The sequence below is a fragment of the Papio anubis genome, unplaced genomic scaffold, assembly GCF_008728515.1.
Source record: "Papio anubis isolate 15944 unplaced genomic scaffold, Panubis1.0 scaffold498, whole genome shotgun sequence".
Classification (NCBI taxonomy): Eukaryota; Metazoa; Chordata; class Mammalia; order Primates; family Cercopithecidae; genus Papio; species Papio anubis.
Window position 1 is genome coordinate 2,998 of NW_022165179.1, and position 11,021 is coordinate 14,018.

The 11,021-nt window shown below is 52.1% G+C and overlaps 1 protein-coding gene across 2 annotated transcripts in view; it reads right to left on the minus strand.

Annotated features, from left to right (window-relative positions):
- Nucleotides 1-6,941, minus strand: part of FUT2 (fucosyltransferase 2) — an 8,982-nt gene extending 2,041 nt beyond the window's left edge. Inside the window, exon 1 of one of the 2 annotated variants that reach the window (XM_017952576.3) lies at nt 6,834-6,941. The gene's annotated coding sequence lies outside the window, so the exon portion shown is untranslated. Of the gene's footprint in view, nt 1-6,823 lie in introns of both variants that reach the window. The other variant, XM_021931278.2, reaches the window with a different exon arrangement.
- Nucleotides 6,942-11,021: the final 4,080 nt, after the last annotated feature.

The following is an 11,021-nucleotide window of genomic DNA, read 5'->3' on the forward strand; positions in this document are numbered from 1 at the left end:
TACGGTTACGTATTGCTTGTAGGCTGGCTCTCTAAAAGATGAGTTGTGGCCAGGCGCGGTGGCTCACACCTGTAATCCTAGCACTTTGGGAGGCCAAGGTGGGCAGATCACCTGAGGTCAGAGCTGGAGACCAACGTGGCCAACATGATAGGGCCCCGCTCTACTAAAATATAAAAATTAGCTGGGCATGGTGGCAGATGCCGTAATCCCAGCTTGAGGGATTTGAGGCAGGAGAATCGCTTTGAACCCGAAGGCGGAGGTTGCAGAGCCAAGATCATGCCACTGCACTCCAGCCTGGAGGACAGAGCAAGACCCCACCACTGTCCAGGAGGGGAGGGAGGGGAGGGAGGGAGGGGAGGGAGGGGAGGGGAGGGCTCTCTGGATGTCTGGGTGGACACAATGCCAAGGATACCTGGTTGGATGAGTAGACTGTGGGTCTGTTTAAACCCCACTTGCCTTCTTGACCAGGGGCCTTTGTGCAGTGAACAACCTACACAACCCCTCAGGGCATCCCTGTTATCTACCCTAAAGCCATTTCCCTTTTTCTCCTTGGTAACACGTAATTTTCTGCAAGCTGCATGTCCTTCAGAGGCGGCTGATCAACTTCCCAGCTGCAGAATCTGAGGTTAAACTAATCCCAGAAGTCTCATTTCTTTTGCCTCCTATCAGGCCACGTGGGTATGTGATGATTCCTACCAATCGGAGTTGGGAGAAGTTGCTGGAAGGCTTAGGAAGGTTTCATTCATTCTTCAAAAGGGACCAAGATAAGAACGAGCCTCTTTCTGCTGTTTCTGAAAGGAATTATCTGTATGTGATGGCTGGATGTGTAGCAGCCCTTTTGGGACCATGAGACGATCCAGCTAAGAAATGGTAGCACAGCATATGAAGATGGATGGAGCTCAGGTGACTGATGACTTTGTGGATCTGCCAAATTAACTGACCCTAGAGCTGGGCCACTTCCGGTCTTGTGTGATACGTATGATTATGGTCTTTGAACCCGTTCACTTCTCTTGTCTCTTTCTTTCTTTCTTTCTTTTTTCTTTTCTTTTCTTTTTTTTTTTGGTGGAGTCTCACTCTGTCACCCAGGCTGGAGTGCAGTGGTACCATCTCGGCTCACTGCAACCTCCGCCTCCTGGGTTCAAGCGATTCTTTTGCCTCAGCCTCCTGAATAGCTGGGATTACAGGTGCGCCCCGCCACGCCCCACCAATTTTTGTATTTTTAGTCGAGACGGGGTTTCACCATGTTAGTCAGGCTGGTCTCGAACTCCTGACCTCAAGTGATCCACTTGCCTCAGTCTCCCAAAGTGCTGGAATTACAGGCATGAGCCACCACGGCTGACCACACAAATTCTAGATAAAGCTCCTTCCTCATCACTACAAAAGTATATCCTTTCACTAAGTCCAACACAGAATGCTGGACTTGATGACTCAAAGACACATCACAAGCTCTGGCCACAAGGTGCACAAGCTCTGGCCAATTTCAAACTCTCACACTTATGAGCTGTGTGATTTTGGGCAAGTGACATCACCTCTCTGAGTATTAAAACAGTGTCTGGCACATATACACAGGCAGTAAGTGTTTGCTATTGTTACCCACAAAGCAAAGAACACTGTTCATTATAGGCTCTGGGTGAAGAACCCGGGTTTCCCACTTTTCATATTGGGTGTATTGACAGTGGTCAAATTTAGCATTTAAACCATAGATCATATAGAACAACAGGTGTTGTAGCCGGGCCGGGCGCTGGTGGCTCAGCTTTTCCTATAATCCCAGTACACTTTGGGGAGAGGCCGAATGCATGGATCAATGAGAGGTCAGTCAGGAGAGATCGAGACCATCCTGGCTAACACGCAACCCCTGTCTCTACTTCAAAAATACAAAAAAAAATCCTAGCCAGGCTAAGCAGTGGGCCTGTAGTCCCAGCTACCGGGAGGCTGAGGCAGAGAATGGCGCGGAACCCAGGAGGCAAGTGCAGATTGCAGTGAGCTGAGATCGGGTCACTGCACTCCAGCGCCTACGGACACCCCGCCCAAAAAAAAAAGAACAGAGGGTAGCCGGCACAGTGACTGTAATCCCAGAACTTTCGGAAGCCGTGACGTGGTGGATCACTTCCTGAGGTTAGCAGTTCGAGACCGTCTGTCAACATAGCAAAAACCCTGTCCTGGCTTCAGCTTCAGGGTTACGGTGGCGCGATTTTACAATCCCAGCTGGCCAGAGGTTGAGGCGGAGAATCGCTGATCATGGAAGGCAGGATGTGGTCAGTGAGCCAGACGCCCACTGTGACCAGCCTGGGCTTACAGAGTGAACTCCATCTAAAACAAATCAAACAAACAAACAAGACAAAACCCACCCAGGTTTCCTTCTGCTTCTTTTTGAGACGGAGTCTCGCCGTCGCCCAGAAGCTGGAGTGCAGTGGCCAGATCTCAGCTCACTGCAGTTCTCCGGTTCCCGCCATTTTGCCTCTTCTTCAGCCTCCCGAGTAGCTGGGACCACAGGCTACCACCACCCCGCCAGCCTCCTCGGCTAATTTTTTAGGCAAGTGTTTTTCTTTAGTAGAGACGGGTTTCTCGCTTAAGTGTTAGCCAGGATGGTCTCATCTCCTGACCTTGGTGGATCCCCGCCTGCCTCGCCTCCCAAAGTGCTGGGATTACAGGCTTGAGCTGGTCACCGCCTCCCTTGTTTCTTTAGGGCCTTCTCATTTCTCTCTGAAGGCTCCCATGTCATGTAACACTTTGCCTTAAATACACTTGTTATGCTTGTGTCTTTGCACGGTAGGTGGTGCCCGGCTGCAACTTTGTGATAGGTGAGGAAAAGATGCTACTTTTTCTCACCGAAGGAAGGAAGGAAGGAAGGAAGGAAGGAAGGAAGGAAGGACTGCAGGGAGAGAAGGAAGAGGTAGGAGGCCTCATACAGAGCTAGCTGCGCTGTGAGATTGTGAATTTTTGAGGGTTTAAGCGAGATGCCCTGCACGGCGTGATCAGGCACCTCTTACGTGCTGTGTGACTTTAACCCAGGGCTTTTACCTCTCTGGTAAAAGCCTGTCATCCCAACGCTTTGGGAGGCCAAGGCAGGTGTTTCATTGTCCTTGTCTGTCCATCAACAGCAGGGTTGCAGGGGAGGATAAAACAATAATTCCCCAGAGCTGCGTGGCTGGGAGATCTACCATTGCACTCCAGCCTGAGGACACAGTGAGACTCTGTCTCAAAAAAAAAAAAAAAAAAAGCCAGGTACAAAGTGGCTCTTGCCTGTAATCTCAGCACTTTGGGAGGCTGAGGCAGGTGGATCACCTGAGGTCAGGAGTTCAGACCGCCTAATAATATGGTGAAACCCCTGTTTCTACTAAATACAAAAAATTAGCCATGCAGGCTCATGTAGCTGCAATTCTAGCTACTTGGGAGGCTGGTGAAGGATCACTTGAACCTGGGAGGCGGAGGTTGCAGTGAGCCGAGACGCCACCGTACTCCAGCCTACAACAAGAGCTTAAACCCGCCTCCAAAAAGAAACAACAACAACAACAACAACAAAACCACACCTCCTCCTAGAGCACAAAGGAAATACAGTTCTTCCTTGTGGATAACCATGGGCTATCCCTGGTATTCACAGAGCAGAATTGGTGCCTCAAACTCACACTTATGTCAGTTTTGAACCAAGCACCCTCCTGCCTGAAGGCATATTTTTGAGTTGCTTTTTGTAGGATGGTGGGTGGGCCGAGTCTTGCTATATGTGGGCCCACCCTGATCTCGAACTCCCCCACAAGAGAGTCCTCTGTTCTCCTTCCTCACTTCCTGCTGAGATTACAGGCAGAGCCACCACACCTGGTCTATCTTTACTGAGATTTTTTTTTTTTGAGACGGAGTCTCACTCTGTCCCCCGGCTGGGAGTGCAGTGGTCGGATCCCAGCTTACTGCAGCCCGGCCTCCCAGGTTTACCATTCTCCTGCCTCAGCCTCCGGGAAAGGCTGGGACTACATGCCTGCCACCTCACCCAGCTAGTTTTTGTATTTTTTTTAGTGAGATCGGGTTTCACCGTTAGCCAGGATGGTCTCGATCTCCTGACCTTGTATCTGTCTGCCTCGCCTCTCCCAAGTGCTGGGATTACAGGTTGAGCCACTGAGCCCTGGGCCTTTTTTTTTTTGAACGGGAGTTTTGCTCTTTCAGGTTATGCACCTTGCTCACCACAACCTCTCCCTCTCCCTCGTCTGCTTATTCTTCCTGTTTCAGCCTCCTGGCAGCTGGGATTACAGGCATGCACCACCATGCCTGGCTACTTTAAAGCTTTAGTAGAGACGGTTTCTTCTATGTTGGTTAGGTTGGTCTGGAACTCCTCGGGACCAGGTGATCCACCTGCCTTGGCCTCCCAAAGTCTTGGAATTACAGGTGTGGGCCACTGCGTCGGGCCTTTACTGAGTTTTAACAACAGTCCTCTCCAGGCGTGGTAGCTCACACCTGTAATCCCAGTCCTTTGGGAGGCCAAGGCGGGCAAATCACTTACGCTCAGGAGTTCAAGACCAGCCTGCATAACATGGTGAAACCCTGTCTCTACAAAAAACAAAAATTCGATGAGAGTGCTGGCATGCATCTGTAGTACCGGCTACTCAGGAGGCTGAGAAGGGGGGAGGATCACCTGAGATCGGGGAGGTCGAGGCTGCAGTAAGCCAAGATCCTGCCACTACACTCCAGTCTGGGCAACAGAGCGAGTTCCTGTTCCCAAAAAACCCCAAAGCAACAACAACAAAAAACCCAACAACCTTGCAAGTAGGTGATACTGTGTCCATTTCACAGCAAAGGAAACTGAGGCTCAGAGACTGGCCCAGGGCCCCGAGGCTGAGAGAAGCTCAGGTGAGCGAGGGGATGGCCCAGGGATGTGACAGGGCTGAGGAGGGTGCTGAGATGGCAGGGGGAGATTGGAAAAGCAGCTACCAGGGGCCCGCGAGGAAATCTTGAGACATGCCAACAGCTGGAGGGTGATCCAGGGCTGTGCGGTTTCTGATAGAGGAGCTTGGGTATTCCCCAGTCCTCTGAGGTCAGGAAGTCCATCTTGTTATCTGCCCTGAGGCATCACACACCTCATGCGGGGCAATAGGGGCAGAGGAGAGAGGGAGGTCAAGGTCCCCTCCTTCTTCCGGGCGCCCTGGGGGGTCTTCCCTTGGAAGATGGCAGTTAGGATGTCAGAACAGAAAGGGGCCCCAATTTCGAAGCAGAAGCCCGGCCTCCAATTCCCTCAGAGGAACGGGGTCACTAATATCTGCAGGTCACTTCTGTTTTTTGTGTGTGTGTATGAGATGGAGTCTCACTCTGTCGCCCAGGCTAGAGTGCAGTGGCGCAATCTTGGCTTACTACAACCTCTGCTTCCTCGGTTCAAGCAATTCTCATGCCTCAGCCTCCCTAGTAGCTGGGATTACAGGCACGCGCCATCAGGCCTGGCTAATTTTTGTATTTTTAGTAGAGACGGGGTTTCACCATGTTGGTCAGTCTGGTCTCCAACTCCTGACCTCAAGTGATCCGCCTGTCTCAGCCTCCCAAAGTGCCGGGATTACAGGCGTGAACCACCATGCCCAGCCTGGATCACTTCTTTTGATTCTCTTTGTCCCGTCCAGGTATTTTTTTTTTGAAATGGAGTTTCGCTGTTGTTGCCCAGGTTGGAGTACAATGGCAGGCGATCTCGGCTCACTGCAATCTCCGCCTCCTGAGTTCAAGCGATTCTCCTGTCTCAGCCTCCCGAATAGCTGGGATTACAGGCGCATGCCACCACACCTGGCTAATTTTTGTATTTTTTTAGTAGAAACGGGGTTTTATCATACTGGTCAGGCTGGTCTTGAACTCCCGACCTCAGTTGATCCGTCCGCCTCGCCTTGGCCTCCCAGAGTGCATCAGCCACCACGCCCAGTCTTTCTATTCCAGCCCGGCTTCCTCCTTTCCCCTCTGTACCCTTTACCCAGCACTGGCCCGGCCCCTCCCCAGCTCATAGCACCTGCAGGGCTCGCCATGCCCCTTAAGACAGAATCCCAGCCTCTGGCCTGGCCCCGCACACCCCTCCGGCTTTGCCACCAGTTGTTCCTGTGAAATAACCCAGCTCCGCTCACCCGGGGCCCCGTCCTGTCCCCCAGCTCTGAAAGCCTTTCTCTACTCTGCCCTGCCAGCTCTAGCCACCCCACCAGTGTGGCAACCCCCAGAGCCTGTCTTTCCGCACCTCCCCAGGATTCGCAGATTCCCGACATTATCACTTCCACTCTGGGAAGGAGAAGGGAGCTTCAGACGATAATGGAGGGCCATCCCTTGGAAACTGCACCTTTATTCTCTGCCCAGAACAGAAGCTGTAATTCAGAGCAGGATTAGGGAGTGCAGGAGGGACGGAGCCGCCTCCCTGGGCCAGGGCAGTGCTCGGAGGTAAGACCATGCCAGTCTCTAAGCTCTGAGGAGCCCTAGGTCTGAGGGAGCAGTCCACGGGTGGCATGGCAGCCTGTGGCCACTGGCTGGCGAGCCCTGCACCTTTACTGCCAGGGTGGTTCCTAGAAACTGCTGAGGGAGGGAGGAAGGGAAGGACTCCAGGCCTGTGCAGAAGGGGGAGGTGGTGGCGGTGGGAGCCCTAGAAACAGATCCACCTGGAAGGAAGTGGGGAGGGAGCTAAGGGGGGCGGCTGGCTGGGGAGGGGTCCTGGCTGCCGAGGGAGGGACCTTCTTCTCCTGGAGGTCCTGAGTTGGGGGTGCATCCCAGAGGGCACCAGAGACCCACAAGGGCACAGCGGTCCAGCCTCCCCAATCCCCTGTTTCCCTCCACCTGGGCGTGCACAAGTGTGAGTGCAAGGGCGGGGAGAGGAGCCCCTCACCTTCTCTCACCTGGTCCTTTTGAAGGAATCCGAGACAGGGTGGCTTGGCGCAGCTCAGTGCTCCCTCTGGGTCTCTCTTTACTCAGGGCCAAAGAAACCCTGCCAGCATCCGTGACTGGCAAACCCCACCCAGGATTTACAAGGCTTTCCAGAGCAGGTGTGGCTGGGCTGTGGGAAGGAGGTGAGCCCGTAGTCCCTCCTTCCCCAGTGCCTGCCAGGCAGTCCATCTTGTTATCTGCCCTTAGCTCCTCCACCTGCACAAGGCACCCCAAGTCTGGCCATAAGAGTCGGGGAGAGAGGCAGGTCGAGGTCGCATCCCCCATCTGGGTCTCCTGGGGGTCTTCCTTGGAGAACTGTGGTAGGATGCCCCGAACAGAAAGGGGCCCCCACTCCCAGCTTCCTCTCCAGCACATGAAGGCAGCATGGAGGTGGGGATTGAGTCCAGCTAGGCCAGGCTCTCACTGACTCTGAGTCCCCTCAGAGTCCTATATTAATTAATTAATTAATTATTATTAGTATACTTTTGAGAGAGTTTTGCCTGCCCAGGCTGGAGTGCAATGGCGCATCTCACCACTGCAACGGCCGCCTCACAAGTTCAAGCAATTCTCCTGCCTCAGCCTCAAAGTGCTGGGATTACATGGAGCCACCGCACCCCGCCTATTTAAATATTTTTTAAAATAGAAATGGGCCCAGTGTGTGATTCACGCCTGTAATCCCAAGCGACTCCCCGGGAGGCTGAGGCGGGCGGATCAACTGGAGGTCAGGAGTTGAGACCAGTCTGGCCAACATGGTGAAACCTGTCTCTACTAAAAATGCAAAATTAGCGGGTGTGGTGGCGTGCACCTATAATCTCAGGCCACTGAAGCTGAGGCAGAATTGCTTTGAACTTGGGAGGCAGAGGTTGCAGTAAGCTGAGATCGCCATTGCACTCCAGCCTGGGAAACAAGAGCAAAACTCTGTCCTTGAAAAAAAAAAAAAAAAGATGGATGAGGAATTTTACTGAGAGAAGAGGCAGTGCACCGTGAGCTCCCAGCAGTCCTAACAGGAGTGAAATAAACAGCAGCCACTCTCCAGCTTCAGCTCTAGCTCCAGCTTCAGCTGCTACAGCAGGAGGTTGACCACTGCCAAGTTTAAAGTGGCTGCTGAGGCCCATGCCCGTAATCCCAGCACTTCGGGAGGCCGAGGCGGCGTGGATCACAAGGTCAGGAGATCGAGACCATCCTGGCTAACACGTGAAAGCTACTAAAATTAAAAAAATTAGTCGGGCGCATGGCGGGCGCTCTTTGTGGTCCCAGCTACCGGATATAGAGGAATGGCGTGCGGCACCCGCAGTCGGTGAGCCAAGAGATTGCGCTCACCGTACCCAGCCGGCGATGACCAGACTCCATCTCAAAAAAGGGTTTAAAGGTTTAAAATTTAAGGAGCTCCCTTTAAAAAAAAAAAAATTCAGATCAAGCTTCTCACTGTAACCACCAGTTTGCAGAAAACAGGAGGATAAAGTTGCCAGTGAAACGACACCATGAGGCAGCAATCAGCCCAGTCCAGAATGTGAGCCCGTCTACAGGACAAATGACATATTTCCCTGTGATTCAGCAACAAGGAAAAAAGAAACAGGGTGGGGCGGGGGAGTGGGGAGGTGAGCTGTCATAAAATGCACAAAACAGATTTGGGGCTCAGAGGCTTAGAAACAGACTTTCCACCTCCATGAATGTCCCACAGATATTCCAAAGTCACGGGAATGAGCTGGGCGCGGTGGCTCACACCTGTAATCCCAACACTTTGGGAGGCTGAGGCAGGAGGATCACCTGAGGTCAGGAGTTTGAGACCAGCCTAGCCAACATTTTTTTGTTTTTGTTTTTAGTGAAATTCCATCTCTACTAAAAATACAAAATTAGCTGGGCATGGTCGTGCACGCCTGCAATCCCAGCTACTCAGGAGGCTAAGGGAGGAGAATTCCTTGAACCTGGGAAGCAGAGGTTGCAGTGAGCCTAGATGGTGCCACTGCACTCCAGCCTGGGTGACAGAGCAAGACTCTGTCTCAAAAATAAAACAAAGTCCTGAGAATGCAGGACAAACCTTCATTGCATAACTTTTATTGTCGCTGACCCCAGCCGCCTAAACGCTTTGGTAGCATCCTAGGACCTCCACTGTGACAACTAAAAGCAACCCCCACAGATTCCCAAAACTCCCCCAGGGGGACAGCACTCCAGAATTCAGGACTGCTGCCCTAAACCCTCTGTTTTCCATTTCAGCTTTCCATTACAGGTGCATGCCCCCATGCTTGGCCACCACGGCCAATTTCAAGCTACCAATATGAGATCATTGAACATGGAAGTGGAAAGAAATGCACAGTACTACATTGTTCTATAGTAAGCCTTCTTACTATGGTAAACACTTACCAGCCAGTTCTCTGGAGAAAAAAACACACTGCATGGTAGTATCTGCTAATTTGTGTGCCAATGTATATGCTCACTGCAACCTCCGCCTCCTGGGATCAAGTGATTCTCCTGCCTTGGCTTCCTGAGTAGCTGGGACTACAGGTGCCTGCCACCGCACTCAGCTAATTTTGTATTTTTTTGGTAGAGATGGGGTCTCACTATGTTACCCAGGCTGGCCTTGAACTCCTGAGCTCAGTGATCCTCCTACCTCAGTCTCCCAAAGTGCTGGGATTACAGGTGTGAACCATCTTGCCTGGTCTATTTACATTTATTATGTCTGTGTAATAGACTTACTATAGAACAATGTAATACTGTGCATTTCTTTCCAATTGCATCTTCAATGATCTCATATTGGTAGCTTGAAATTGACCGTGGTGGCCAGGCATGGGGGCATGCACCTGTAATCCCAGCTACTCAGGAGGCTGAGCCAGGAGCATAGCTTGAAGCCAGAAGTACTCAACCTTTGGCAACATAGCAAGACCTTTGCTCCTTACAAAAAAATAAAGAAAATTAGCCAGACGTGTGCACATGCCTTGTAGTCCCAGCTACTTGGGACGCTGAGGCAGAGCCTCCAGGAGGTCCGGAGTCAGCTATGATCCTCACACTGCACTCCAGCCTGAGTGATGAGAAAGACCCTCGCCTCTGAAAAATTAAAAAATAAATCTGGGCTGGGCGCTGGGTGGCTCAATGCTTCTGCAATCCCAGCACTTTGGGAGGCCGAGGGGCGATCACAAGGTCAGGAGATCGAGACCACGGTGAAACCCCTGCCTCACTAAAAATACAAAAATCAGCCGGGCGTGGTGGTGGGCGCTTGTAGTCCCAGCTACTCAGGAGGCTGAGGCAGGAGAATGGCATGACCCCCAGGAGGCGGAGCTTGCAGTGAGCCGAGATCAAGGCCACTGCACTTCCAGCCTGGGCCACAGAGCGAGACTGTCTCAAAAAAAAATCTGGGTACAGTGGTTCAATACGCCTGTAATCCCAGCACTTTGGGAAGCCGAGGCAGTATGACCTTGCTTGAGACCAGGAGTTTTTTGTTTGTTTGTTTTTTGTTTTTTTTTTTGAGATGGAGTCTCTTCCTGTCGCCCAGCTGGACTGCAGTGGCCGGATCTCAGCTCACTGCAAGCTCCGGGCCTCCCGGGTTCACGCCATTCTCCGCCTCACAGCCTCCGGAAAGAAGCTGGGACTACAGGCGCCTGCCACCTCGGCCCCTGGCTAGTTTTTTGTGGGTTTCTTTTAATAGAGATGGGGTTTCACTCATAAGAAGCCAGGGATGTCTCGATCTCCTGATCCGGCCTGCCTCGGGACATGGTGGCTTGAGCCACGCCTCGCCTGAGACCAGGAGGTGCTGAGACCAGCCTGGGCTAACATGCTGTAACCCAGTCTCTACTAAAAATACAGAACCACCTGGGTGTGGTGTACACACCTGTAGTCCCAGCTACTCGGGAAGCTGAGGCACGAGAATCGCTTGAACCTGGGAGATGGAGGTTGCAGTGAGCCGAAATCACGCCACTGCACTCCAGCCTGGATGACACAATGAGACTCCGTCTCAAGAAAAAAAAAAAAGTTTATTCAAACACAAATATGTGAGGGTGGCTGTCCAGGGACACAGGAACAGGAATTACATACGCCTGTAATCCCAGTACTTTGGGAGGCTGAGGCGGGCGGATCACGAGGTCAGGAGATGGAGACCATTCTGGCTAACACGGTGAAAGCCCGTCTCTACTAAAAATCTTTTTAAAAATTTTTAAATTAGCTGGGCG